At 51.0% G+C, this 27,523-nt stretch overlaps 1 protein-coding gene across 2 annotated transcripts in view; it reads right to left on the bottom strand.

Annotated features, from left to right (window-relative positions):
* Nucleotides 1-27,523, bottom strand: part of ZSWIM5 (zinc finger SWIM-type containing 5) — a 304,027-nt gene that overhangs the window by 225,126 nt on the left and 51,378 nt on the right. The gene's annotated exons all lie outside the window — the stretch shown is intronic.

The raw sequence follows: 27,523 nt of genomic DNA, 5'->3' as shown, positions 1-27,523 counted from the left end.
CCCTAAAGTACCTCCATGGAATGGGTGCAGTGTCTGTGAAAGGTAGGTAGGACATGCCCTGGTGTGTTTGGCATGGCCTGGTAGTGAATTACAACCCATTTGGTTTTTCACTATTGCAAGGCTATCTGTTCCCCATAGGACAGAATGGGAAGTTTGTTTATAACAAAAGATATAAACCTAATGGGCTCGGGGAACTAGGTAGGGAAATAAAATGTGGTATGCCTGACCTCAGAATCTAAGGATACACCCTTTAGTAAAGGTGATTTGGACATTCTGTGTTTGAAAATACCACTTTTAGAAAGTAGGTATTTTCTTGCTCAGTCATCCAGTGTGCCTCTGCTGGAATGTGGATTGCCTGTCTGAGTTTTGGATGACAGAAGGCTGGGGAGCAGGAGTGGCTCCAGATAGTCTAGGTAGGGCCAGGATTGGGCTGAATAGACCTGGGCTGCAAAGGGGGAAGGGTGAGGAGATTTCCTTGCACCTCAAAGGTGCCTGGTCTGCCTCTGACAATGCAGTCTACACCTCCTGCCAGGAAATCACACCAGAAAAGGCAGAACTGGTTCTGGCTGGGCACAGACATTCTCTGCCTAAGGGATCAACAGATTTGGGGATATAAATATTGGGGCCCAGACCTCTGAACTTTAGAACTCTTTTGGATCAAGAAGAAGAGCTGGAGAAGCTGTGAGGAAGGACTTTGTTGTGTGCTTTGTTTGCTGTGTTGGCCTGCAGTGGCTGCTTCAGTCTTGGGCAGTGAAAGTACTGGACTGAACTTCCTGAAATCTACTTTTGTGAGTTTCTCCAAGGGCTTTGTTCAATAAGTCTCAGGAACCGCAAAGACTTCCAGCTCTTCTGCCCTCAGCACTGGGGACTGTGTGCTTTGTGCCGAAACAGAAGAAAAGCAACTCGACAACGTCTATGATGCCACTGCCGACTCAGTGTCCTGAAGGCACCGCAGAGGGCACTGCCGCACCGCAACCCTGGTCTCACGACACCGCCTGCTGACGCCGCCACCAATCTGCTGCTTGCACAGCGACCGGTGGGCTCCGCACCGCTTTGCAAAGCCGCCTTGGCACTGCAGAGGGCACTGCCGCAATGCAGCACTGTGGCCCTGGTCTCCCTGGTGACGCCACCACCAAGCAGTTGCTCACACCTCGACCTGTGGGGACCGCACTCCGCACCGCCTCCCAACGACGCCCTGGTATCCCCGACGCCGCTCCAGGCAGAAATCTACGCCACTGCTTGCACCGTGGTTCGAAGGCACCGCTCGTAAAGTTACACAACGCACAGCAGTCTTGGCCTGCCGGCGCCATTGCCTCCATTTCATCAGCCGACGACAGTGCTTCAGCAACGACTACGCCGCTTGCACCTTGACCTGCCAGCACCATGACGAGCACAGCCTTCATCACGCACCGCGCTCCTGGTCTCATTAACGTCATTTGATGATGCCACCGAGCCGCTGCTCGCACCACGACCTGAGGGCTCCGTGACCTGAGGGCACCGCACGCCGCACCGCAGCACACGACACCTGCCGACGCCAGCGCTCCTGCTCCATCAGAGCGGTGATCAACCTGCAACGTGCGTGACTTAGAGGGTCCCTGACGACTCCTGCACCGATCTCCGGAACAGACACCTGCGGACACCGTGTTTTCGGCTGCTCAACGAGAGGGCGCAGACGCCCTGCTTTTCTAAAAAAGTAGTTTGCGGGTCTTCCCACACTGCAGATGGCCCGCGACACCGCAGTCCGCCAGAACTGTTTGGATTTGTTTGCTCACGATGCCGTGATAGCCATCAACTATCAACATCAAGAAACAATTTTTAAAGCATATTTTGGTAAGTGAAGATTTTTAAGTACTCTATTGTGGATTTTTATCGTTTTTGGTCTTGTCTTAAGTATATAAAATATTGGATATTTTTTTTAACTGGTGTGGTGTCATTTTGTAGTGCTTACACTGTATTACTGTTAGTTATGTGCAAATGTTTTACACACTGCCTCTAAGAGAAGCCTGACTGCTCATGCCAAGCTACCAAGGGGGTGAGCAGGGGTTATTTCAGGAGTGTAACTCCTTTATCCTGAATAGAGTGGTGGTTTCTGCCTGGCTTTGGCACATGCCCTAGCCTGCAAAAATTCTAACACTTGGTCTTTGAACAACTGTAGTTCTGGTCATCAAATGGGATACTAGCATAGCATCAACCGAAAATGCTACACTCAGCTCTGCGTGTATCCAGGGAGTGTCTCAAAACTAACTTCTGGCCACCAGAAAAGTACCAGAAGATCTGGCTGGCTAAACAGAATCCAGAAGCTTCCCTCTTCTCTGTGTGTGTGTGTGGGTGGGGAGTAACTCAATCTTTATTTACAAGGCTCTTCAGGTGTACAGAAAGTAATGTATGAGCCAGCTCCAATGGTTACCAACCTGTTGGAAAACGGTCAATAAATGGGCTGTGCTCGGACTTCCACTCCATGCCTGGAGCCGTGTCTTGCCCTAGGGCAGTCAGTGCGGTGCAAGAAAACACAAGCAAGGGAAAACAAGCATTGGAAATGCAATAGGTCTCGCATTAGGAAAGTTTGAGCTATTGGTATTGTAAATGACACTTTTTATTTATGTGTAGGTTTTGAAAGTAGCAAAATTAATAGCTTTGTCAGTTACAATGTCAATAGTTTTAACTTTTGCAAATGTGACACCTATAGCATTTGTAATGCAATGTGTGTTGTATTTACGTGACTTAGATGTATTGATATTACAAATAACAATGGCTTTTAATTTTGTAAATAATTAATACTTAAATAAAAGTTATTGTAATTTATAATGGCAATAGCTTAAACGTTTGTAAATAACTGTTGTGAAGATTATGTTCAGTGTATTTTATTGTGACGACAATCCAAGAACATTGCATTTGCACCTACACACACAGAGCCACACACATGTAGATGTGGTGGTGGTGGATCTGGGGGATATGGTGGTGGTGGATGTGGTGGTGGTGGTGGATGTGGTGGATGTGGTGGATGTGGTGGATGTGGTGGATGTGGTGGATGTGGTGGTGGTGGTGGATGTGGTGGTGGATGTGGTGGTGGATGTGGTGGTGGTGGATGTGGTGGTGGAGGTGGATGTGGTGGTGGAGGTGGATGTGGTGGTGGAGGTGGATGTGGTGGTGGATGTGGTGGTGGATGTGGTGGTGATGGCGGTGGATGTGGGGGTGGATGTGGTAGTGGATGTGGTGGTGGATGTGGTAGTGGATGTGGTAGTGGATGTGGTGGTGGAGGTGGAGGTGGATGTGGTGGTGGATGTGGTGGTGGATGTGGTGGTGGATGTGGTGGTGGATGTGGTGGTGGATGTGGTGGTGGATGTGGTGGTGGATGTGGTGGTGGATGTGGCGGTGGATGTGGCGGTGGATGTGGCGGTGGATGTGGCGGTGGATGTGGCGGTGGATGTGGCGGTGGATGTGGCGGTGGATGTGGCGGTGGATGTGGCGGTGGATGTGGCGGTGGATGTGGCGGTGGATGTGGCGGTGGATGTGGCGGTGGATGTGGCGGTGGATGTGGTGGTGGAGGTGGTGGTGGTGGAGGTGGTGGTGGAGGTGGTGGTGGAGGTGGAGGTGGTGGAGGTGGTGGTGGTGGTGGAGGTGGTGGTGGTGGTGGTGGTGGTGGTGGTGGTGGTGGTGGTGGTGGTGGAGGTGGAGGTGGTGGTGGAGGTGGAGGTGGTGGAGGTGGTGGTGGTGGAGGTGGTGGTGGTGGAGGTGGTGGTGGTGGAGGTGGTGGTGGTGGATGTGGTAGTTGTGGTAGTTGTGGATGTGGTGAAAGTGGTGGTGAAAGTGGTGGTGGAAGTGATGGTGGTGGGTGTGGTGGATGCGGTGGTGGATGCGGTGGTGGATGTGGTGGATGCGGTGGTGGTGGATGTGGTGGTGGTGGATGAGGTGGTGGTGGATGCGGTGATGGATGCGGTGGTGGATGTGGTGGTGGTGGATGTGGTGGTGGTGGATGTGGTGGTGGTGGATGTGGTGGTGGTGGATGTGGTGGTGGTGGATGTGGTGGTGGTGGATGTGGTGGTGGTGGATGTGGTGGTGGTGGTGGATGTGGTGGTGGTGGTGGATGTGGTGGTGGTGGTGGATGTGGTGGTGGTGGATGTGGTGGTGGTGGATGTGGTGGTGGTGGATGTGGTGGTGGTGGATGTGGTGGTGGTGGATGTGAAGGTGGTGGAAGTGTTGGATGTGGTGGTGGATGTCATGGTGGATGTGAAGGTGGTGGATGTCATGGTGGATGTGAAGGTGATGGATGTGGTGGTGATGGTAATGGTGGATGTGGTGGTGATGGTAATGGTGGATGTGGTGGTGATGGTAATGGTGGATGTGGTGGTGTTGTGGTGGTGGATGTGGTGGTGGTGGATGTGGTGGTTGTGGTGGTTGTGGTGGATGCGTTGGTGGATGAGGTGGTGGATGAGGTGGTGGATGAGGTGGTGGATGAGGTGGTGGATGAGGTGGTGGATGAGGTGGTGGATGAGGTGGTGGTGGATGAGGTGGTGGTGGATGAGGTGGTGGTGGATGAGGTGGTGGTGGATGAGGTGGTGGTGGTGGATGAGGTGGTGGTGGATGCGGTGGTGGTGGATGCGGTGGTGGTGGATGCGGTGGTGGTGGATGCGGTGGTGGTGGATGCGGTGGTGGTGGTGGATGTGGTGGTGGTGGTGGATGTGGTGGTGGTGGATGTGGTGGACGTGGTGTTGGATGCGGTGGTGGTGGTGGATGCGATGGTGAAGTGGTGGTGGATGTGGTGGTGGATGTGGTGGTGGTGGATGTGGTGGATGCGGCGGTGGTGGTGGATGCGGTGGTGTTGGTAGTGGTGGATGGGGTGGTGGTTGTAGTGGATGTGGTGGTGGATGTGGTGGTGGGTGTGGTGGTGGTGGGTGTGGCGGTGGTGGTGGTGGATGCGAAAACAGCGAAAAGTTACTAACACCCTTCTTCAATGACTGAGTCAACCTTCCACTTTTGATGTATTAGCTTGTAGGTGATTTAAAGGTAAAACAAACCCTCGAAACATAGCTAGGAAGGAGTAGATGCTCCCACAGTATATGCAATGCAATGGTTTTGGATAATGTACACAGATGAAGAGATCGTGAAGTGTTGGGGGTGGGGGAGAAGTTTTTGGGCTTAGCCCTACTGACCGGAGGAACTGAATATCCGGAGGATGCAACTGACTGTTTAACTATAAGCGTTTTATGCTAATGCTGTCCATGGTTTGTGATAAACCAAATAAATCTTGTAATAATAAAAATAAAAATAATACTATAATATAATGTACAAATAAAAACAGTAGCTATAAGAAAAACGTGCACGTTCTAGTGAGTTGCTGTCCTGTTTCCTGTGCTGCAGATCACCATCGTACACCCTGAACTCGAACGTAGAGCATCTAACAAAGGGTAACGCAGGTCGGCGAAGTTCCTCGTTCAGCAAAGTGCGCGAAAATTGCCGTACAATTCCATTTGCAAACATGTTTACCACCGCATTATATGTATTATATATTTCACGAATGCGTGCAAATAGGTTCTCCCTTTGGTACAACGAGCACCAGGTGTATGCATACGTTTATAAACAGTAGACGCATGACTACATCAACAGCTCCCTGAGTTACAGATTAATATTTTGAAATGTAAAGCCAGGCGTACAGAGCCGTAGGGGGCGAGACCTGTTGATATATAAAACTATTGGTACAATCATCACAACAACGGCACCCTGACGGGTAGAAAGGGTGTAGCTGGGTAGAACGAGATGCCCATCTAAGCGCTAGGCCCCGCACCCCCTCGCTCCCCGTCTACCAGCGGGTCCACGTGCCCCACATTTCAAAGGTGAAAGCCGGGCCCGGAAAAAAAACACGTTGTGTGATAGATAGCGCCGAGACAGTAACAAGTGGGAGGGAATAGCTCTCGGCATTGCTGGGTGGGCGGGAGAGCAGGAGTCTGTGGTGTGAGAGACAAATGTTGGTGTGTGAGGCTGCCTTTCAAGTCGGGTGAGGGAGAAGGTAGTCTAAATGCGACAAATGGTAGTCTGGTGCGAGGCGGGGGAGGGGGAGCAGGGTAGCAAGCGGGAGTGGGAGAAATAAGTAGGGTCGGGGAGTTTGTTCGCATATTCTCAAAGGAAACTGCAATAATATATTTTCAGTAGTTTAATGTGTCACTTTGAAAACTGAAATTTAAAATATGCTGTACGACAGAGATACATTTCTTATTGATTGTATGAAACTCCAACTGTGCAATAAATAAACCCTTTCCTAAAAATGTCTCCGTGTTGCTACCTTGCGTGTCAAAGCCATTTAAAGATCAACTAATTATTATCGTGAGGTGCGGAGGATGTGTCGTTCTTTCACCACACCCGTTTCATTTTAAATAAAAGTAGTTTAAAACAAAACACAGAGGAGCTCGACCAGAGAGAGAGAGATGCCGAGACATTTCGAATGCATACAATCGAAAGGTGTCAGTTAATGGAGGGAACATACTGAGCAAACATAAGATCTTGAAGAATGAATATACAGACGACCTCTGCCTCCTGCACCCAGCACCGTAGCTAGGAAAGCTCCTGTATCCCCGACTGCACAGCTATTAAGATAGGTGGCTGCGTGTATGTGTTAAAGCTCCTCCTCCCAGAAGCACACTTTCGGGCTTGGGACAAATTGCTTGCAATTTGCATTTTATCTGTTGAAACAGCAGGGTCAAATAGCCGCAATTGAAAACAGAAGGGCAAATACAAATATTGGTTCCTAAACAGAACCACAAAGCGCGTTTACACGGTCTTTTGAGTTCATGCGAGTGATTTGGGCAAGAGCGAGGAAAAACAAGCATTGGCCGCGGGGCCGGGAGCGATGACGAATTTTGGATGGGGGGAGGGGGGAGTATTGCCAAGCACTTGAGAGCTAATAGAGATTTTATTACAAAGCCAAACAAAACTGTACCGCAAGTCACAAAAAGAACAAGCTTTCACTTTGTAAATAATACACCCCACCCAAATGGAGATCAGGACTTCAAGGGAACATACAATACCAGGGCTTTGGGGAGAGGAACATTTTCTTGCGTAGTGCTGTGCATTTTTGCCGCTTGGGCTCTCCGTGTCCTATAGAAAGTACAGGATCGCTCGAAAATAATTAAAGCACGCTGTCAAGGTTGAACAGCAATTGTTGAAACATCTGAATGCGCTTCCTGGGTGGGTATACACACATACACAACTTGCAACCAGTCAATTCAGCATCTAAACAGAGAAAGCACCAAGTATAGATTGCGGGTGCACATTGTCTGTTACCAGAATGCAGCCGAACGTTATTAAGAAACCGCAAAACCCTGCGATGAGGACGAGTACTCCTTACGACGAAGGAAGTCGGCAAAGCAATTCACCGGCCACGGTGAGTGACACACGCCTTCCTCTTGACATACACTGAGAGTGCAGACGGTGTATTATGAACGTGTTAAAAGCGGATATGGAACACAAGAATAAACAGAAGGGAAAATAATGTGATGGGGACCGAAAATAATGACCATAACCCTGCGATGAGGACAAGTACCCTTTACGACGAAGGAAGTCGGCAAAGCAATTCACCGGCCACAGTGTGTGACATGTGCCTTCATCCCGACATACACTGAGAGTGCAAGCGCTCGTGTATAGAGTAGCGGATGGTGTATGAATGCGATAAAAGCGGATATGGAAGAACGCTACATTAAACAAGACGGAGGGATTAAACAAGACGGAGGGAGAGAAGGGGAGGGGGGAGGAGAAATGCGACACGGCGGGCAGGGGAGGGGGCGGAGCGGGGAGAGGGTGTTAAAGCAGCCGGCTGAGGGAACTGATGTGCACGCGCTTTTAAGCTCAATGCGCATGCGCATTGAGCTTGAATTTCACGGGCACTGCAAGGAATCGCCACGATTCCTTGCAAGTTGGTTAAAGACTGTTTAAGCCCCAATAGTCTCGCAAGCTCGATGCGCATGCGCATCGACAGGCGAGACCTAAAAAATGAAAACATCTATGTAGAACATGAAGCAAGACGGTAGACTTTAGTAGGGCTTATGAGCCCTTTAGCCTAAGCATAAGCACTGGCACTGAGACAAACGGCAAGCTGTCCAATACAGGTTGAGACTGGAATGTGAGACTTGAAAGCTATAGCTCACTTACAGAAAATAACTTTAAACGACAATCAGTTATAAACCTTGTACCCATATCTACCCACGGGGATCTGGAAAAGGAGTTTGTTGGTACCAGTATAAATTATTTTAAATTAATGTCTTTTGTCAAAGCAGCTGTAGCCTTTCATTATCGTTTGGCTGCAAAAGTGATTTTGTAACTAAACAGTTACAGAGGTAAAGCAGTTAATGCTAGTACACTTTCTAGTTCTTGGAAAATTACTAAAACAAGGCACCGGTAGTGGTACACTTCAAAATGTTAGTAGTTTATTAGTCATGGGGAGGGGGAAAAGAGACCTGTAAAATGACATGAGCCCCTTCCTGCTGGAACAAGAATGACTTTCTACAATGCGCTGCAAATAAAAAATATATTTAAAAAAAGCAACGGATAAGTTGCATTGCACTGCAATTGCATTCACATATCGCTTTACCCCTACCGAGGCAATCAAAGTGCTTAATAAAACAAGCATTGATTATGCATACTGTCGAGAGCGGAGTTACCAGGACTTTGATCAGGTAACTGCCAACAGCGCCTGCCATTTTGGACGCAAGGGGCTGACCCACCTGAGCGGCGGATACGCTTCAGAGACAGCGAGTGGGGAGCCGAGGAACAGTCGCATGCAATCCTAATGTGGGATCTGAGCTGCGCAACGCAGAAGTATTCTGAGAAGGGGAAGCTGCCTGTGCTACGGTGCAGGACGTTCCATTGGTACTAAAGCCGCGCCTGACCCTAAAATGGAGGCTGGGTGGCCCGTGAAGACGCAGTGAGTGTGACTATTTTGATCCGGGTGGCAGCCACTCACGAAATGGGGACGGGTTTTGGGATCCTGCTGGTGCCTAGTTTGACCCCCATTTAATTTGGCTCGCACTTTCTAGAAGGAACCCGACTAAAAGGGCGCCCACTGTTCTCTATGTCTGAAATGTATGACCGTTTCCAGGTGGAACTGCTCCGACAGCTATAGGGGAGACAGGCTCTGCGACACCGCTATGGCCGTCACCTACCGGACCGAACCTCGGACTTTTGTCCGCTGCGGACTCGCTCCTGTGGACTCCCTGGCATTTTTCTTTTTTTTCTTTTCTGTGGATCTGGTTTTTCATGGTCGCTAGTAGTGAACCTGTAAACCTTTCTGTAATTAATGTGATTATTTTTGTAACTTGTAACACGCTGTTTCCTTATGTAAAGCGCTCTGATACCTCCGGGTCCAGCCAGTGCTATATAAAACTCAAGTAAATAAAATGAAAGGCATCTGTTTCGCATGTGCAATTAATAAAATACTGTTTTTATCAATTATAGTCCGGGAGAAGAAAAGAGCTCCCCGACAAATATTACGGAAGTGGAGAGGATGTGGCGCAGCAGCCAGAACGGATTACTTGAGAGCTAGGGATCCTGGTTCTAGTCTAGGTGGCAGCAACCTCCTGTGATTCTGGGCAAAAATCACTTAATTTCCCTGGGGATAAATTGTTATGTAAATATGCTGCAAGAGTAAAAAGCGAAAAGGGGCAGAACTGTATGCAAAAATAGTTCCACCAAAGCGAACGTTAGTAGTATTTCAGAGAAACAAGCATTGGTAAAAGCAGGAAAATATAGCATGCACGGGAAGCAACGAGAAGGCAGGAAAGAGAGGAGGCGGGATCGAAGTCCCTTAAAACGTATATTAAAAACAATAGATTTCTCAAGCACAGCACAAGCGTTGTGCAGTCGAAACCTAAAAAAACATTTTTACATCCACCAGAAGAGGAAATGAGGAGGTAAACTGACAACACATGAAACCAGCCGCCACCTCAAGTCCGGCCATTCCCAACCCTCCTATCAACAGGAGAACCCAAAACAAGTATTTGAGGCTCCCCAGCATACAAACTCCTGCTTTAGGAGTAGGATTCGCGGAATGCATGTCACACTAAATAAAACAGATATAAGGCCTCTGGTTTAAGGTATCAAGTTTAAGAGTCTTGCTGGTCAGACAGTAAGTGTTGGGCTCAACAGAAGATCAACGATTACATTCCCGTGCCTGCCCAGTTTGTGCCCAGTACCTGCCCCTTTTGTGCCCACGCAGCGAGAGCAGGCCTCCTGGTCCTTGTGAAGCACCCCTCTTTGCACACACCACTGAAGACGTACAGACCACATGCATGCGGCATTATTGACCAGGTTTGCGAGAGACTAGGCACTGTATGCAAAATCTGCAGGCGTGGTACCCGCAGGAGGAAGCAGACACCGCGCCAGGCACAGTCCGTGGGGACGACCAAGACGAAAGGGCATCCCAGAGCCCTCTGCGTGATGCAAGAGGAGGAGGGGCAGACTGTGTGCCAGCCCATCCTGCAGGGACCCGGGACGCCGGGGTTCGGCATCGGTGTGATGCAAGGAGGAGTAAAGTCTGGGCCTGGGGGCGGGAGGCGCAGGTGTGGACCTTGTTCAGCCCCATCCAGCCCTGGGACGAACAGATAAACAGCCTGGCGGAGCTGTGCCCTTTAGCAGCTCTCCCGGGCTGTAAGCAGTCCGTTATTGAAACACTGAAGCCTGCACCCCAGATGCACAACTCGAAGCACGGGTCAGAGCTGGAACCAGGCAACGGGAAGCGGCGGCGCGTTCAACCCAAGGTCTACACTGTTATTGCAGCCTTACAGTACTAGAGTCACACGCTGCTGTCGCTGCTCCCCACTCAGACCCGGAGCATACTATACACTAGTACTGAAGTCACTGCACCCTTACAGTACTGGAGTCACACGCTGCAGTCACTGCTCCCAGCCCACACCGAACACACTATACACTAGTACTGAAGTCACTGCACCCTTACAGTACTGGAGTCACACGCTGCAGTCACTGCTCCCAGCCCACACCGAACACACTATACACTAGTACTGAAGTCACTGCACCCTTACAGTACTAGAGTCACACGCTGCTGTCGCTGCTCCCCACTCAGACCCGGAGCATACTATACACTAGTACTGAAGTCACTGCACCCTTACAGTACTGGAGTCACACGCTGCAGTCACTGCTCCCAGCCCACACCGAACACACTATACACTAGTACTGAAGTCACTGCACCCTTACAGTACTGGAGTCACACGCTGCAGTCACTGCTCCCAGCCCACACTGAACACACTATACACTAGTACTGAAGTCACTGCACCCTTACAGTACTAGAGTCACACGCTGCTGTCGCTGTTCCCCACTCACACCCGGAGCATACTATACACTAGTACTGAAGTCACTGCACCCTTACAGTACTGGAGTCACACATGCTGCTGTCGCTGCTCCCAGCCCACACTGAACACACTATACACTAGTACTGAAGTCACTGCACCCTTACAGTACTGGAGTCACCAGCTGCAGTCACTGCTCCCAGCCCACACCGAACACACTATACACTAGTACTGAAGTCACTGCACCCTTACAGTACTAGAGTTACACGCTGCTGTCGCTGCTCCCCACTCACACCCGGAGCATACTATACACTAGTACTGAAGTCACCGCACTATCACTGCACCCTTACAGTACTAGAGTCACCCGCTACAGTCACTGCTCCCAGCCCACACCCGAACACACTATACACTAGTACTGAAGTCACTGTACTGAAGTCACTGCACCCTTACAGTACTGGAGTCACACATGCTGCTGTCGCTGCTCCCAGCCCACACCGAACACACTATACACTAGTACTGAAGTCACTGCACCCTTACAGTACTGGAGTCACCAGCTGCAGTCACTGCTCCCAGCCCACACCGAACACACTATACACTAGTACTGAAGTCACTGCACCCTTACAGTACTAGAGTTACACGCTGCTGTCGCTGCTCCCCACTCACACCCGGAGCATACTATACACTAGTACTGAAGTCACCGCACTATCACTGCACCCTTACAGTACTAGAGTCACCCGCTACAGTCACTGCTCCCAGCCCACACCCGAACACACTATACACTAGTACTGAAGTCACTGCACCCTTACAGTACTGGAGTCACACGCTGCTGTCGCTGCTCCCCACTCACACCCGGAGCATACTATACACTAGTACTGAAGTCACCGCACTATCACTGCACCCTTACAGTACTAGAGTCACCCGCTGCAGTCACTGCTCCCAGCCCACACCCGAACACACTATACACTAGTACTGAAGTCACTGCACCCTTACATTACTGGAGTCTCACGCTGCAGTCGCTGCTCCCCACTCACACTCGGAGCATACTATACACTAGTACTGAAGTCACTGCACCCTTACAGTACTAGAGTCACCCGCTGCAGTCACTGCTCCCAGCCCACACCCGAACACACTATACACTAGTACTGAAGTCACCGCACTATCACTGCACCCTTACAGTACTGGAGTCACACGCTGCAGTCACTGCTCCCAGCCCACACCCGAACACACTATACACTAGTACTGAAGTCACCGCACTATCACTGCACCCTTACAGTACGAGTCACCCGCTGCAGTCACTGCTCCCAGCCCACACCCGAACACACTATACACTAGTACTGAAGTCACCGCACTATCACTGCACCCTTACAGTACCGGAGTCACACGCTGCAGTCACTGCTCCCAGCCCACACCCGAACACACTATACACTAGTACTGAAGTCACTGCACCCATACAGTACTGGAGTCACACGCTGCAGTCGCTGCTCCCCACTCACACCCAGAGCATACTATACACTAGTACTGAAGTCACTGCACCCTTACAGTACTGGAGTCACACGCTGCAGTCGCTGCTCCCAGCCCACACCCGAACACACTATACACTAGTACTGAAGTCACCGCACTATCACTGCACCCTTACAGTACTAGAGTCACCCGCTACAGTCACTGCTCCCAGCCCACACCCGAACACACTATACACTAGTACTGAAGTCACTGCACCCTTACAGTACTGGAGTCACACGCTGCAGTCGCTGCTCCCCACTCACACCCGGAGCATACTATACACTAGTACTGAAGTTGCTGCACCCTTACAGTACTGGAGTCACACGCTGCAGTCGCTGCTCCCCACTCACACCCGGAGCATACTATACACTAGTACTGAAGTCACTGCACCCTTACAGTACTGGAGTCACACGCTGCAGTCACTGCTCCCAGCCCACACCCGAACACACTATACACTAGTACTGAAGTCACCGCACTATCACTGCACCCTTACAGTACTAGTCACACGCTGCAGTCACTGCTCCCAGCCCACACCCGAACACACTATACACTAGTACTGAAGTCACCGCACTATCACTGCACCCTTACAGTACTGGAGTCACCCGCTGCAGTCACTGCTCCCAGCCCACACCCAAACACACTATACACTAGTACTGAAGTCACCGCACTATCACTGCACCCTTACAGTACTGGAGTCACCCGCTGCAGTCACTGCTCCCAGCCCACACCCAAACACACTATACACTAGTACTGAAGTCACCGCACTATCACTGCACCCTTACAGTACTGGAGTCACCCGCTGCAGTCACTGCTCCCAGCCCACACCCAAACACACTATACACTAGTACTGAAGTCACCGCACTATCACTGCACCCTTACAGTACTAGTCACACGCTGCAGTCACTGCTCCCAGCCCACACCCGAACACACTATACACTAGTACTGAAGTCCCCGCACTATCACTGCACCCTTACAGTACTGGAGTCACCCGCTGCAGTCACTGCTCACAGCCCACACCCAAACACACTATACACTAGTACTGAAGTCACCGCACTATCACTGCACCCTTACAGTACTAGTCAGACGCTGCAGTCACTGCTCCTAGCCCACACCCGAACACACTATACACTAGTATTGTAGTCACTGTCACTGCACCCTTACAGTACTGGAGTCACCCGCTGCAGTCGCTGCTCCCAGCCCACACTATACACTAGTACTGAAGTCACTGCACCTTTACTGTACGAGTCACACGCTGCAGTCACTGCTCCCAGCCCACACCCGAACACACTATACACTAGTACTGTAGTCACTGCACTGTCAGTGCACCCTTACAGTACTGGAGTCACACGCTGCAATCACTGCTCCCAGCCCACACCAGAACACACTATACACTAGTACTGTAGTCACTGCACACTTATAGTACTGGAGTCACACGGTGAAGTCACTGCTCCCAGCCCACACCCGAACACACTATACACTAGTTGTTATGTAAATATGCTGCAAGAGTCACACGCTGCAGTCACTGCTCCCAGCCCACACCCGAACACACTATACACTAGTACTGAAGTCACTGCACCCTTCCAGTACTAGAGTCACACGCTACAGTCACTGCTCCAAGCCCACACCCGAACACACTATACACTAGTACTGAAGTCACTGCACCCTTACAGTACTAGAGTCACACGCTACAGTCACTTCTCCCCACTCACACCCAAAGCATATTATACACTAGTATCGATGTCACTGCACCCTTCCAGTACTAGAGTCACACGCTGCAGTCACTGCTCCCAGACCACACCCGAACACACTATACACTAGTACTGAAGTCACCGCACTATCACTGCACCCTTACAGTACTAGTCACACGCTGCAGTCACTGCTCCCAGCCCACACCCGAACACACTATACACTAGTACTGTAGTCACTGCACTGTCACTGCACCCTTACAGTACTGGAGTCACACGCTGCAATCACTGCTCCCAGCCCACACCAGAACACACTATACACTAGTACTGTAGTCACTGCACACTTATAGTACTGGAGTCACACGCTGAAGTCACTGCTCCCAGCCCACACCCGAACACACTATACACTAGTTGTTATGTAAATATGCGGCAAGAGTCACACGCTGCAGTCACTGCTCCCAGCCCACACCCGAACACACTATACACTAGTACTGAAGTCACTGCACCCTTACAGTACTAGAGTCACACGCTACAGTCACTGCTCCAAGCCCACACCTGAACACACTATACACTAGTACTGAAGTCACCGCACTATCACTGCACCCTTACAGTACTAGTCACACGCTGCAGTCACTGCTCCCAGCCCACACCCGAACGCACTATACACTAGTACTGAAGTCACCGCACTATCACTGCACCCTTACAGTACTAGTCACACGCTGCAGTCACTGCTCCCAGCCCACACCCGGAACACACTATACACTAGTATTGAAGTCACTGCATCCTTACAGTACTAGAGTCACACGCTGCCTTCACAGCCCTCTCTCACACACCCGGAGCACACTATACACTAGTACTGAAGTCACTGCACCCTTATAGTACTGGAGTCACATACTGCCGTCACTGCTCCCCACTCTCAGCCAGAGCACACTATACACTAGTACTGTAGTCACTGCACCCTTATAGTACTGGAGTCACATGCTGCAGTCACTGCTCCCAACTCACACCTGGAGCACACTATACACTAGTACTGAAGTCACTGCACTATCACTTCACCCTTATAGTACTGGAGGCACACATGCTGCCGTCACAGCTCCCCACTCACAACCGGGGCACACTATACACTAGTACTGTAGTCACTGCACTATCACTGCACCCTTATAGTACTGGAGTCACATGCTGCTGTCACTGCTCCCAGCCCGCACACGAGTACTGAAGTCACCGCACCATCACTGACCCTTACAGTACTACAGTCACCTGCTGCTGTCACTGCTCCCAGCCCACACCAGCAGCACACTATACACTAGTACTGAAGACAGCGCACTATCACTGCACCCTTATAGTACTGGCGGCACATGCTGCAGTCACTGCTCGCCACTCACACCCGGAGCACACTATACACTAGTACTGTAGTCACTGCACTGTCACTGCACCCTTATAGTACTGGATTCACATGCTGCCGTCACTGCTCGCCACTCACACCCGGAGCACACTATACACTAGTACTGTAGTCACTGCACTGTCACTGCACCCTTATAGTACTGGATTCACATGCTGCTGTCACTGCTCCCAACTCACACCCGGAGCACACTATACACTAGTACTGAAGTCACTGCACTATATCACTGCACCCTTATAGTACTGGAGTCAGATGCTGCTGTCACTGCTCCCAGCCCAGAGCGCACTATACACTAGTACTGAAGTCACCGCACTATCACTGCACCCTTATAGTACTGGAGTCAGATGCTGCTGTCACTGCTCCCAGCCCAGAGCACACTATACACTAGTACTGAAGTCACTGCACTATATCACTGCACCCTTATAGTACTGGAGTCAGATGCTGCCGTCACTGCTCCCAGCCCAGAGCACACTATACACTAGTACTGAAGTCACCGCACTATCACTGCACCATTATAGTACTGACATCACATGCTGCCGTCACTGCTTCAGCCCACACCCAGAGCACACTAGTACTGAAGTCACTGTACTGAAGTCACTGCACCCTTATAGTACTGGAGTCACACAAGCTGCTGTCACTGCTCCCAACTCACACCCGGAGCACACTATACACTAGTACTGAAATCACTGCACTATCACTGCACCCTTATAGTACTGGCGTTACATGCTGCAAGTCACTGCTCGCCACTCACACCCGGAGCACATTATACACTAGTACTGTAGTCACCGCATTGTCACTGCACCCTTATAGTACTGGAGTCACGTACTGGAGTCACTGCTCCCCACTCTCAGCCGGAGCACACTATACACTAGTACTGTAGTCACTGCACTGCACCCTTATAGTACTGGAGTCGCATGCTGTGGTCACTGCTTCAGCCCACAACCGGAGCACACTATACACTAGTACAGAAGTCACCGCATTGTCACTGCACCCTTATAGTACTGGAGTCACGTACTGGAGTCACTGCTCCCCACTCTCAGCAGGAGCACACTATACACTAGTACTGTAGTCACTGAACTGCACCCTTATAGTACTGGAGTCACATGCTGTGGTCACTGCTTCAGCCCACACCCGGAGCACACTATACACTAGTACTGAAGTCACCGCACTATCACTGCACCATTATAGTACTGGAGTCACGTACTGGAGTCACTGCTCCCCACTCTCAGCAGGAGCACACTATACACTAGTACTGTAGTCACTGAACTGCACCCTTATAGTACTGGAGTCACATGCTGTGGTCACTGCTTCAGCCCACACCCGGAGCACACTATACACTAGTACTGAAGTCACCGCACTATCACTGCACCATTATAGTACTGGCATCACATGCTGCCGTCACTGCTTCAGCCCACACCCAGAGCACACTACACACTAGTACTGAAGTCACTGTACTGAAGTCACTGCACCCTTATAGTACTGGAGTCACACAAGCTGCTGTCACTGCTCCCAACTCACACCCGGAACACACTATACACTAGTACTGAAGTCACCGCACTATCACTGCACCCTTATAGTACTGGCGTCACATGCTGCAGTCACTGCTGGCCACTCACACCCGGAGCACATTATACACTAGTACTGTAGTCACCGCATTGTCACTGCACCCTTATAGTACTGGAGTCACGTACTGGAGTCACTGCTCCCCACTCTCAGCAGGAGCACACTATACACTAGTACTGTAGTCACTGAACTGCACCCTTATAGTACTGGAGTCACATGCTGTGGTCACTGCTTCAGCCCACACCCGGAGCACACTATACACTAGTACAGAAGTCACCGCATTGTCACTGCACCCTTATAGTACTGGAGTCACGTCCTGGATTCACATGCTGCCGTCACTGCTCCCAACTCACACCTGGAGCACACTATACACTAGCACTGAAGTCACTGAACCCTTATAGTACTGGCGTCACATGCTGCGGTCACTGCTCGCCACTCACACCCGGAGCACATTATACACTAGTACTGTAGTCACCGCATTGTCACTGCACCCTTTTAGTACTGGAGTCACGTACTGGCGTTACATGCTGCGCTCACTGCTCCCAACCCACACCTGGAGCACATTATGCATTACTGCCACAGACATCGGTGATACTGCACCCACCCCAGTCACACCATCCTTCCACAGCAGTACTAGAGTCACACCTGCTGCCGTCTGCTCACACCTGCAGCACAATATACACTAGAGACATTGAACCCGGCCCAGGCTTACGAAAGGCACACCTGGACTGGGACCTGGGACCCAATCTCCCAGCGTCCCTAGCGCGGACCCTTCCTTTCTGAAATGCAATTTAACACGTGCACTCCAAGGATGAAGGGGGGGATTGGAGGGTGCACTTCCAGGTTCAATTCCTAGAAACTGCCAAACCAGGATCATGTCTATTAAAGCATCCAAAATCGTCTCCTTTTAAGGTTTGTTTCAAGAAGCAATTATCGTTGGGCACCAGCAAATGCTTTTCCAAGTGGTATAACGTGTCAAATGACCCATTAAAGAAGGCCCTCTCCGTTTACAGGTCTGATGGGTCCCAGTCACTACCCTCCCCTGGCTAAAATACGGCCACGAGGACAAAAAAAAATGCACAACCAGATCAGCGACCAGAAAACAATAGTTAGCAGCTACAACAGGCCAACAACACCAGGGGAATGTACTCCACGTGTTCATACATCCAGCGCCCGTGTGTAACCAGATGGGGCAATGCAAACCTTTCGAGCGCCATCACCCCACAAAGGATGGGGACTTCAAACGTGTCCTTCAGGCAGTCAGCTCAGTACCCGCACCCAGACAGACCTGGTGTCCAATGCTAGGCCCCAGAGGGCCATATCAACCAGGCCTCATGATAACCACCGACCATGCAAACCAGGTACATTTATTTTTTGGTCTTAAATAAGTACTGGATCTGCTGCTTTTGAACGGAAGCAGACGGTCCTGCTGTATAAATAGATGTCTTGTTGCCAGGGCGGCCATTATAACAGAAGAAACAAACTTGTCTACAGCAGAGGCTGCCCTTCTCCTTGTTTGCATGCTCTGCACTAGAATTTACCACCAAATACGGTATTCTATCTGCTGTTTCAAGGTGGTGGCTTCTAGTGCAGAGCAGGCTTACGGATACTGATTGAAGGCTCTCACTTTGAACTGCACCTGAGGCCACCACTTTCCACCGGGCCCTCTGCTGTTTCAAGGTGGTGACTTCTAGTGCAGAGCAGGCTTACGGATACGGATATAAGGCTCTCACATTGAACTGCACCAGAGGCCACCACTTTTCACCGGGCCCTCTGCTGTTTCAAGGTGGTGGCTTCTAGTGCAGAGCAGGCTTACGGATACTGATTGAGGGCTCTCACTTTGAACTGCACCAGAGACCACCACTTTCCATCGGGCCCTCTGCTGTTTCAAGGTGGTGACTTCTAGTGCAGAGCAGGCTTACGGATACGGATTTAAGGCTCTCACAGTGGACTGCACCAGAGGCCACCACTTTTCACCGGGCCCTCTGCTGTTTCAAGGTGGTGACTTCTAGTGCAGAGCAGGCTTACGGATACTGATTGAAGGCTCTCACTTTGAACTGCACCTGAGGCCACCACTTTCCACCGGGCCCTCTGCTGTTTCAAGGTGGTGACTTCTAGTGCAGAGCAGGCTTACGGATACGGATATAAGGCTCTCACATTGAACTGCACCAGAGGCCACCACTTTTCACCAGGCCCTCTGCTGTTTCAAGGTGGTGACTTCTAGTGCAGAGCAGGCTTACGGATACTGATTGAAGGCTCTCACTTTGAACTGCACCAGAGGCCACCACTTTCCACCGGGCCCTCTGCGGTTTCAAGGTGGTGACTTCTAGTGCAGAGCAGGCTTACGGATACGGATCTAAGGCTCTCACATTGAACTGCACCTGAGGCCACCACTTTCCACCGGGCCCTCTGCTGTTTCAAGGTGGTGACTTCTAGTGCAGAGCAGGCTTACGGATCTGGATTTAAGGCTCTCACATTGAACTGCACCTGAGGCCACCACTTTCCACCGGGCCCTCTGCTGTTTCAAGGTGGTGACTTCTAGTGCAGAGCAGGCTTACGGATACGGATTTAAGGCTCTCACAGTGGACTGCACCAGAGGCCACCACTTTCCACGGGCCCTCTGCTGTTTCAAGGTGGTGACTTCTAGTGCAGAGCAGGCTTACGGATACGGATTTAAGGCTCTCACAGTGGACTGCACCAGAGGCCACCACTTTCCACAGGCCCTCTGCTGTTTCAAGGTGGTGACTTCTAGTGCAGAGCAGGCTTACGGATACTGATTGAAGGCTCTCACTTTGAACTGCACCAGAGGCCACCACTTTCCATCGGGCCCTCTGCTGTTTCAAGGTGGTGACTTCTAGTGCAGAGCAGGCTTACGGATACGGATTTAAGGCTCTCACAGTGGACTGCACCAGAGGCCACCACTTTCCACGGGCCCTCTGCTGTTTCAAGGTGGTGACTTCTAGTGCAGAGCAGCCTTACGGATACAGATTAAAGGCTCTCACATTGGACTGCACCAGAGGCCACCACTTTCCACCGGGCCCTCTGCGGTTTCAAGGTGGTGACTTGTAGTGCAGAGCAGCCTTACGGATACGGATTTAAGGCTCTCACAGTGGACTGCACCAGAGGCCACCACTTTCCACCGGGCCCTCTGCGGTTTCAAGGTGGTGACTTCTACTGCAGAGCAGGCTTACGGATACGGATTTAAGGCTCTCACATTGGACTGCACCAGAGGCCACCACTTTCCACTGGGCCCTCTGCTGTTTCAAGGTGGTGACTTCTATTGCAGAGCAGGCTTACGAATACGGATTTAAGGCTCTCACATTGAACTGCGGGAGCGCCGTTTGCGCGCCGAAGGCGCGCCTAAGGCAAGCCCGTCTGCGCCCAGAGCCCGGAACCCTGGTTCAGCCTTCCCAGGCCACCACTTACTCCCGGGACATCCTGCTGGAACTCCGATTCCCCCCAGCCCCCCCCTGCAGCAACTCGATCTCAATCGCCGACGGGAATTCTTGCTGTCACTCATGCTCGTACAGTTTCCACCCAGAGCCTACGTTGAAACCCATCACCCTCAATATGGCCCTGCTTAACTGCAGATCCCTCCCAAAGCATCAAACGGAAATTAATCTGCTCCTGAAAGACTCCGACATCGAAATCCTATTCCTGACGGAAACATGGCTCACAACAGGATCAGAGCCAGATATCGTTCAGTCACTCCCACCGGAATACCTGATCAAATTCCACAACAGACCCATAGGCATTGGCGGTGGAATCGCCGTTGTTTATAGAGACTACCTCTCATGTCAACTTAGAGATAGTCCCATACGGGACTGTGAAAACATTTTCTTCTCAGTGAGCCGCCCACCATCGCTCACACTTTCGGGTCTATTAGTTTATCGTCCCCCCGGACCAATTCGTCACTTTTGCGAGTCACTCATTGACTCTGTCTCTTCCCTGGCCTGTACTACGCCGAATTTTACGATATTGGGAGACTTAAATCTCCATCTCGACGATCCCTCCAACAAACCGGCGATGGACCTCAAAGCCGACCTAGGTTCACTCAGCCTCGAATTACTTAACAACCTCCCTACTCACATCAAAGGTCATCTGTTGGATCCCGTGTTCTCCAATCTCCCCCGTCTCACAGCTAGGCCCCCTATCCCTATTCCCTGGTCAGACCACTTCTTGGTCCCATTCGAGCTACGGCTATCCACCGAACCTCTGGGTAAACCCCTCTCCCCAACCCTCGGATCGTCCGTGGAAAAAACTGGACAAAATCGCCTGGGCTCAGGCTCTATCCTCCACCTACCCCCCCCTGGACGAAGATCCTTCCATAGCAGAAACTCAGCTACAGGATTGGATCCATCAATCCTTAGATACTATCCTGCCACTCAAACCAATGCCTAGCAGGAACAAATCGACCAACTCTCCCTGGTACACCCAGGAACTCCGTTCCTTAAAAAAGAATTGCAAAAAACTAGAACGCACCTGGAGGAAAACCTGGTCCACAGACTCCAAAAATGAATATAGAAGCGCTATCAAGCTCTATAAAACCGCAATTAAATCTACCCAGGCCACCTTCTTTGAAGGCAAGATTGCGGCAGCAGCCAACTCAGCGAAGGAAACATACCGCATAAATCGGCTCCTCACCAAAATCCAGGACCCTCCTCCCCCCCTTGACCCTGAAGGCGTGAGATGCAATCAAATGGCCAACTTCTTCTCCGCAAAAATTGAGAAAATACTCACCTCACTCCCCGCACCCTCCGCTTCCCTCCATCCTATTGCACCCCCCCCCTCAGCCAGAGGCTCCTTGCCTGCGAACTTTTGATCAGATCTCCACGGAAACCTTTTTAGAAACCCTGAAAGCTGTAAAAAGTGGCTCACCAGCGGACCCTGCTCCCATCAGTAAGATGAAACTGGTCGCCCCTACAATTGCCCAACCCTTCACTAATCTAATAAACGCCTCCTTTAGGAGTGGCGCCGTACCAGCTAACTGGAAAAAGGCTACGGTTAAAGCCCTCCTAAAGAAACCCCACCTGGACCCTCTAGACCCTTCCAACTTCAGGCCGATTTCACTTCTTCCAGGGATTAGTAAAGTGGCTGAACGAATAGCTAACAAACAGCTATCCTCCTTCTTGGAGTCCAATCACTTACTACGCGACTCCCAGACTGGCTTCAGACCAGGCCAAGGCACAGACACCGCCTTGCTCGCAGTTGTCGAAGAGGCGAGAGCCATCATAGACGCAGGAGGATCAGTGGCAGTGATCCTCCTCGATCTAAGTGCCGCCTTCGACACGGTGGACCACTCCATCTTGGTCCACCGGCTGAGCCAGCTGGGAATCACCGACTCAGCCCTCGCATGGATTAAATCCTTCCTCGAGGGAAGATCATTTCAGGTATCAGACGGCTTTTCCACGTCTAAACCCCTGCCTATGCGGTGTGGGGTCCCTCAGGGCTCCTCCCTCAGCCCCACACTTTTTAATGTCTATATGGCCCCCCTTGAAGACATCATCACTCCCTTCGGTGTCAAGTCAGTGATGTACGCTGACGACACCCAGCTGGTGGTGTCCATTAACCACTCTGACTCTAGACTAGGAAACCTCGCCAGTTGCTTAGAAGGGATCTCACAATGGATGTCGGACTCTAGACTCAAGCTCAACGGCGACAAATCCGAAATCCTCCTACTGGGCAACCGACACAAACTACCCGTAAACCTTTCTTGGCCAGCCTGTATGGGCACCTACCCTACTCCCAAAACAGAAGTCAAAAGTCTAGGTATCTACGGCTGACCCGACCGGGGAAACGCTCCATATACTTCAGCTGTGTCAGAAGCGCCATGCGGATCTCCTGAGACGTAGAGTGATTGACAACATAGCAGCCACTACGCATAGGATATACGAGGTGGGGGATAAGGCAAGCAAGCTCCTGGCTTGGCTAGAAAAAAAAAGGGAGGGGCAGAGGAACATCTTACAGCTGAAGGATGGTGAAGGGGCGCTGCACACCCGCCCTGCCCAGATAGTAGAAATCCTGGCCGACCATTTCCAGACGGTGTATACCTCTGAGATAGAGGTTACACGAGAGATGGCGGAAATGGCGCTTGTGGGGGTGCCCACCCGAACCCTGCTCCCAGATAATGCCGAGGACCTAGAGGCAGACCTGACGGCTGAGGAGGTACAGGCAGCTATCGCGGCACTACGTCCAGGGAAAGCTGTGGGACCTAACGGAATCCCGATTGAGTGGTATAAAACCATGTCGGAATCGCTTTCGACCCCTTTACTAAACATGTATATGGTTAGCTTGGAACGAGGACACCTGCCGCCAGATCAGTGCATGGCCACTATTGTGGCGATCCCGAAACCTGGCAAGCCCCCTGAGGATTGCAGTTCTTATAGACCGATCTCCCTCCTCAATGCTGAAAGCAAGATCCTGGCAAAATTATTGGCCAACAGGCTGTTGCCTCACCTTAGTCACCTTATCCATCCAGACCAATCGGGATTTATGCCGCACAGAAGTACGGCGCTGAATCTCAGGCGCCTGCACGGTGTTATGGCGAGGGCCCCGTTGTTAAAAACTGATGCAGCAATCCTCTCGTTGGACGCTAAGATGGCGTTCGACTTGGTGGAATGGAGGTACCTTTTTGCAGTCCTACAACATATGGGCTTCGGCCCAAACTTCATAGCATGGATCAGGCTCCTATATAGTGCTCCCACGGCGCGAGTGACGGCTAACGGCCATCTCTCGAGAATCATTACACTGACACGGGGCACGAGACAAGGCTGCCCGCTCTCCCCGCTACTATTTGCCCTGGTGCTTGAGCCACTGGCCACGATTATTAGGACCACGACGCTGCTGCGTGGCATTACCTGGGGTGAAGGTTGGGAGGACAGAGTGTCCTTATACGCGGACGACATGCTAATCTACCTTGAGAACCCGGCAGAGGGAATTCCAGTGCTGCTGGCATTGTGTGAACGACAGGGCATAGCCTCAGGGTACAAGATTAACTGGATGAAGTCGGTGATCTATATGCTACATGGGTCCCCACCGTGTTTGGAAGTAGACTGCCCCTTGGTGGTGGAAACAATCTCCTTTCGATATTTAGGGATTCGGATCACCCGAGATCAGATGACTTTTCAGGATCTCAACCTCAGGCCCATGCTCGAAAGGCTGAAGGCGGACGTACGCCACTGGCGGTCACTCCCGCTGACATTACTGGGCAGAGCCGCACTTTTCAAAATGATGGCTCTGCCCAGGTTCCTATATGTTTTGGAAAACACGCCGGCACTGGTCCCACCTTTCTTTTTCAAACAGATAGCGGGGCAACTGTCAGGCCTATTGTGGGGAGATAAACCGGCGAGGGTAGCACAGGCGAAGCTGATTAGGGACTGGTACAGTGGAGGGATTGCACTCCCGAATCTGGAATTATATTACTGGGCAGCACACCTCAAGGTGATCAACCAATGGATGCATGCGCCGCAGGAGGACCCGGCATACCTAGCGGACAGACGTCAGCTCGGCACTACCACACTACTTGCCCCGCTCTACAACAAGGGCCTGACAACGAAACTAATAGGCCCGACTAAGCACACTGTAACTTTATGGCATAACGCCCAATGTCGTCTGAAATGGGGGGGGGTGCTTACACGGCTTACACCCTTGTGGGACTCTAAGGCACTGGGCAACTTGCGACGCAGTAAAGGATTTGATCGATGGGACACTATAGGGATCTCCACGGTGGGGGATCTATGGACACGGGAGGGGGTGGTCCCATTCGACACCCTGAGAGAACAGTATGAGCTGAACGCCACGGAGACATACCGCTACATTCAGATTAGACACGCATTGCTAGCAGTATTAACACCGGGAACTGACGTCCCGGAATCTGCCCCCTTGGAAGACCGACTACTCACTGATTACATGGAAGCCAGCGCCACCTCCCTCACATATCGCAAATTGATAAATAACTTACCTGACCCCTTACAACAATTGAAAGAGAAATGGGAGGATGATGTTGGGGACCTAGATGAGACAAATTGGAATGCCGCAATGGCATCACCTAGAGAGGCGGGAATATCAGCAAGATTCCGTCTGGTACAATTCAAGATACTACACAGAGTATACTACACGCGCACCACACTCCACAAATTCCAGAGGGCAGAACACCCATACTGCTTACGAAGTTGTGGGGAGGAGGGCACATTGTTTCATACCCTGTGGTCCTGTCCGTGTATAGCAAATTACTGGAAGCGAGTGGCACGTACGGTCGCCCAGACTTTGCAACTCCCGTTCACTCCAGACCCTAGAATTTGTTTGCTGAATGTGTGGGGCCCGACCGACCTTTCGCCACAAGGGCGACTATGGGTGGTCATAGGGATGATGCTAGCAAAGCGGGACATAGCACAGAAATGGGGAGTGGCAGAGACACCGACTTTGTCACAGTGGTGTAAAAATATGGACATGATCATGTTGACGGAACGGGCGATATACCAACAGAGGGGGAATCCACGTAAATGGAACAAAATATGGCTACCGTGGAATACATATAGAGGGGAGCCGTGTGACCCATTGCCGGAAGAGGAGGGAGGGGATAGCTCAGAGGAAGATGAGGATGTAGAAGGAGACCGGGCATGAGGGGGGAACAAGAAGGGAAGGACACGGGTATACTGGGTCTCCAAAGTCCCTTAGGCATATGAGATTAGGCGACTATCTGTGGGGGGAGGGATGAGGGGGCAGACATGCAATGCATAGATGGTAATGTGTACAAAATACGTTTCTGAAAAACCATGTGACACACCTGGATGTTATCGTTGTTAGTTGTAATAAATGAAAATGTTGCGATCCGGATGACAGCTGGCGGAATGTTGACGCCACTCGTCGTAATAACTGAGAGACTGAATTTGAGATTGTGATGCAACAATAAAAACAATTTAAAAAAAAAAAAAAAAAAAAGTCTAGGTATCTGGCTCGACCAGGACCTTAATTTAAAAACTCAGGCCAGGAAAACATCAGGGACTTGCTTCGGACTAATCCGTATGGCCCGTAAGATCCTCCACCTGATCCCTTTCCAATCCAGGAAGTTACTGATGCAGGGACTGGTTAACTCAAGACTTGATTATGGCAACATCCTATACTTGGGAGCCCCTGCTTCAGTCATTCAAAAACTCCAGGTGGCCCAAAATGCCGCGGCTAGAGTTATCACGGGAACCAAAGCACGGAACTCCGCGAAACCTGCCCTCAAGAGCCTCCACTGGCTCCCAGTCAAAGAGCGCATCACGTTCAAAACGCTCTGCATAGCGCACAAAATCCTACGGGATAAAGGCCCCCCTATACTCAGATCCCTGATGAAACCTCACAAAGCTAGCCGTCACTTAAGATCTGATTCACTGGCACTGGCCTCCATCCCGAGAATAAAAAAGGCAAGATCGGGCGGCCGCAGGTTCGCCTATAACGCGCCTAAACTGTGGAATTCCCTTCCACTACCCATGAGGAGTGAACAGAACTTACTATCATTCCGAAAAAAATTAAAAAGCTGGCTCTTTCCCTAAACATTTCCCTGCACCGACCCCACTTGGAATAAACTTGGTTTTCTCAGCGCTGGGATGCCCAAGGGTAGCTATGCGCTCTATAAATCCTCATCCAAATCCAAAAATCCAAACTGCACCAGACGCCACCACTTTCCACCGGGCCCTCTGCGGTTTCAAGGTGGTGACTTCTAGTGCAGAGCAGGCTTACGGATACGGATATAAGGCTCTCACATTGAACTGCACCAGAGGCCACCACTTTCCACCGGGCCCTCTGCTGTTTCAAGGTGGTGACTTCTAGTGCAGAGCAGGCTTACGGATACTGATTGAAGGCTCTCACTTTGAACTGCACCAGAGACCACCACTTTCCATCGGGCCCTCTGCTGTTTCAAGGTGGTGACTTCTAGTGCAGAGCAGGCTTACGGATACGGATTTAAGGCTCTCACATTGGACTGCACCAGAGGCCACCACTTTCCACCGGGCCCTCTGCTGTTTCAAGGTGGTGACTTCTAGTGCAGAGCAGGCTTACGGATACTGATTGAAGGCTCTCACTTTGAACTGCACCAGAGGCCACCA

This window comes from Lissotriton helveticus, chromosome 1_2 (assembly GCF_964261635.1).
Source record: "Lissotriton helveticus chromosome 1_2, aLisHel1.1, whole genome shotgun sequence".
NCBI lineage: Eukaryota > Metazoa > Chordata > Amphibia > Caudata > Salamandridae > Lissotriton > Lissotriton helveticus.
This window is presented reverse-complemented; position numbering and strand designations above follow the sequence as displayed.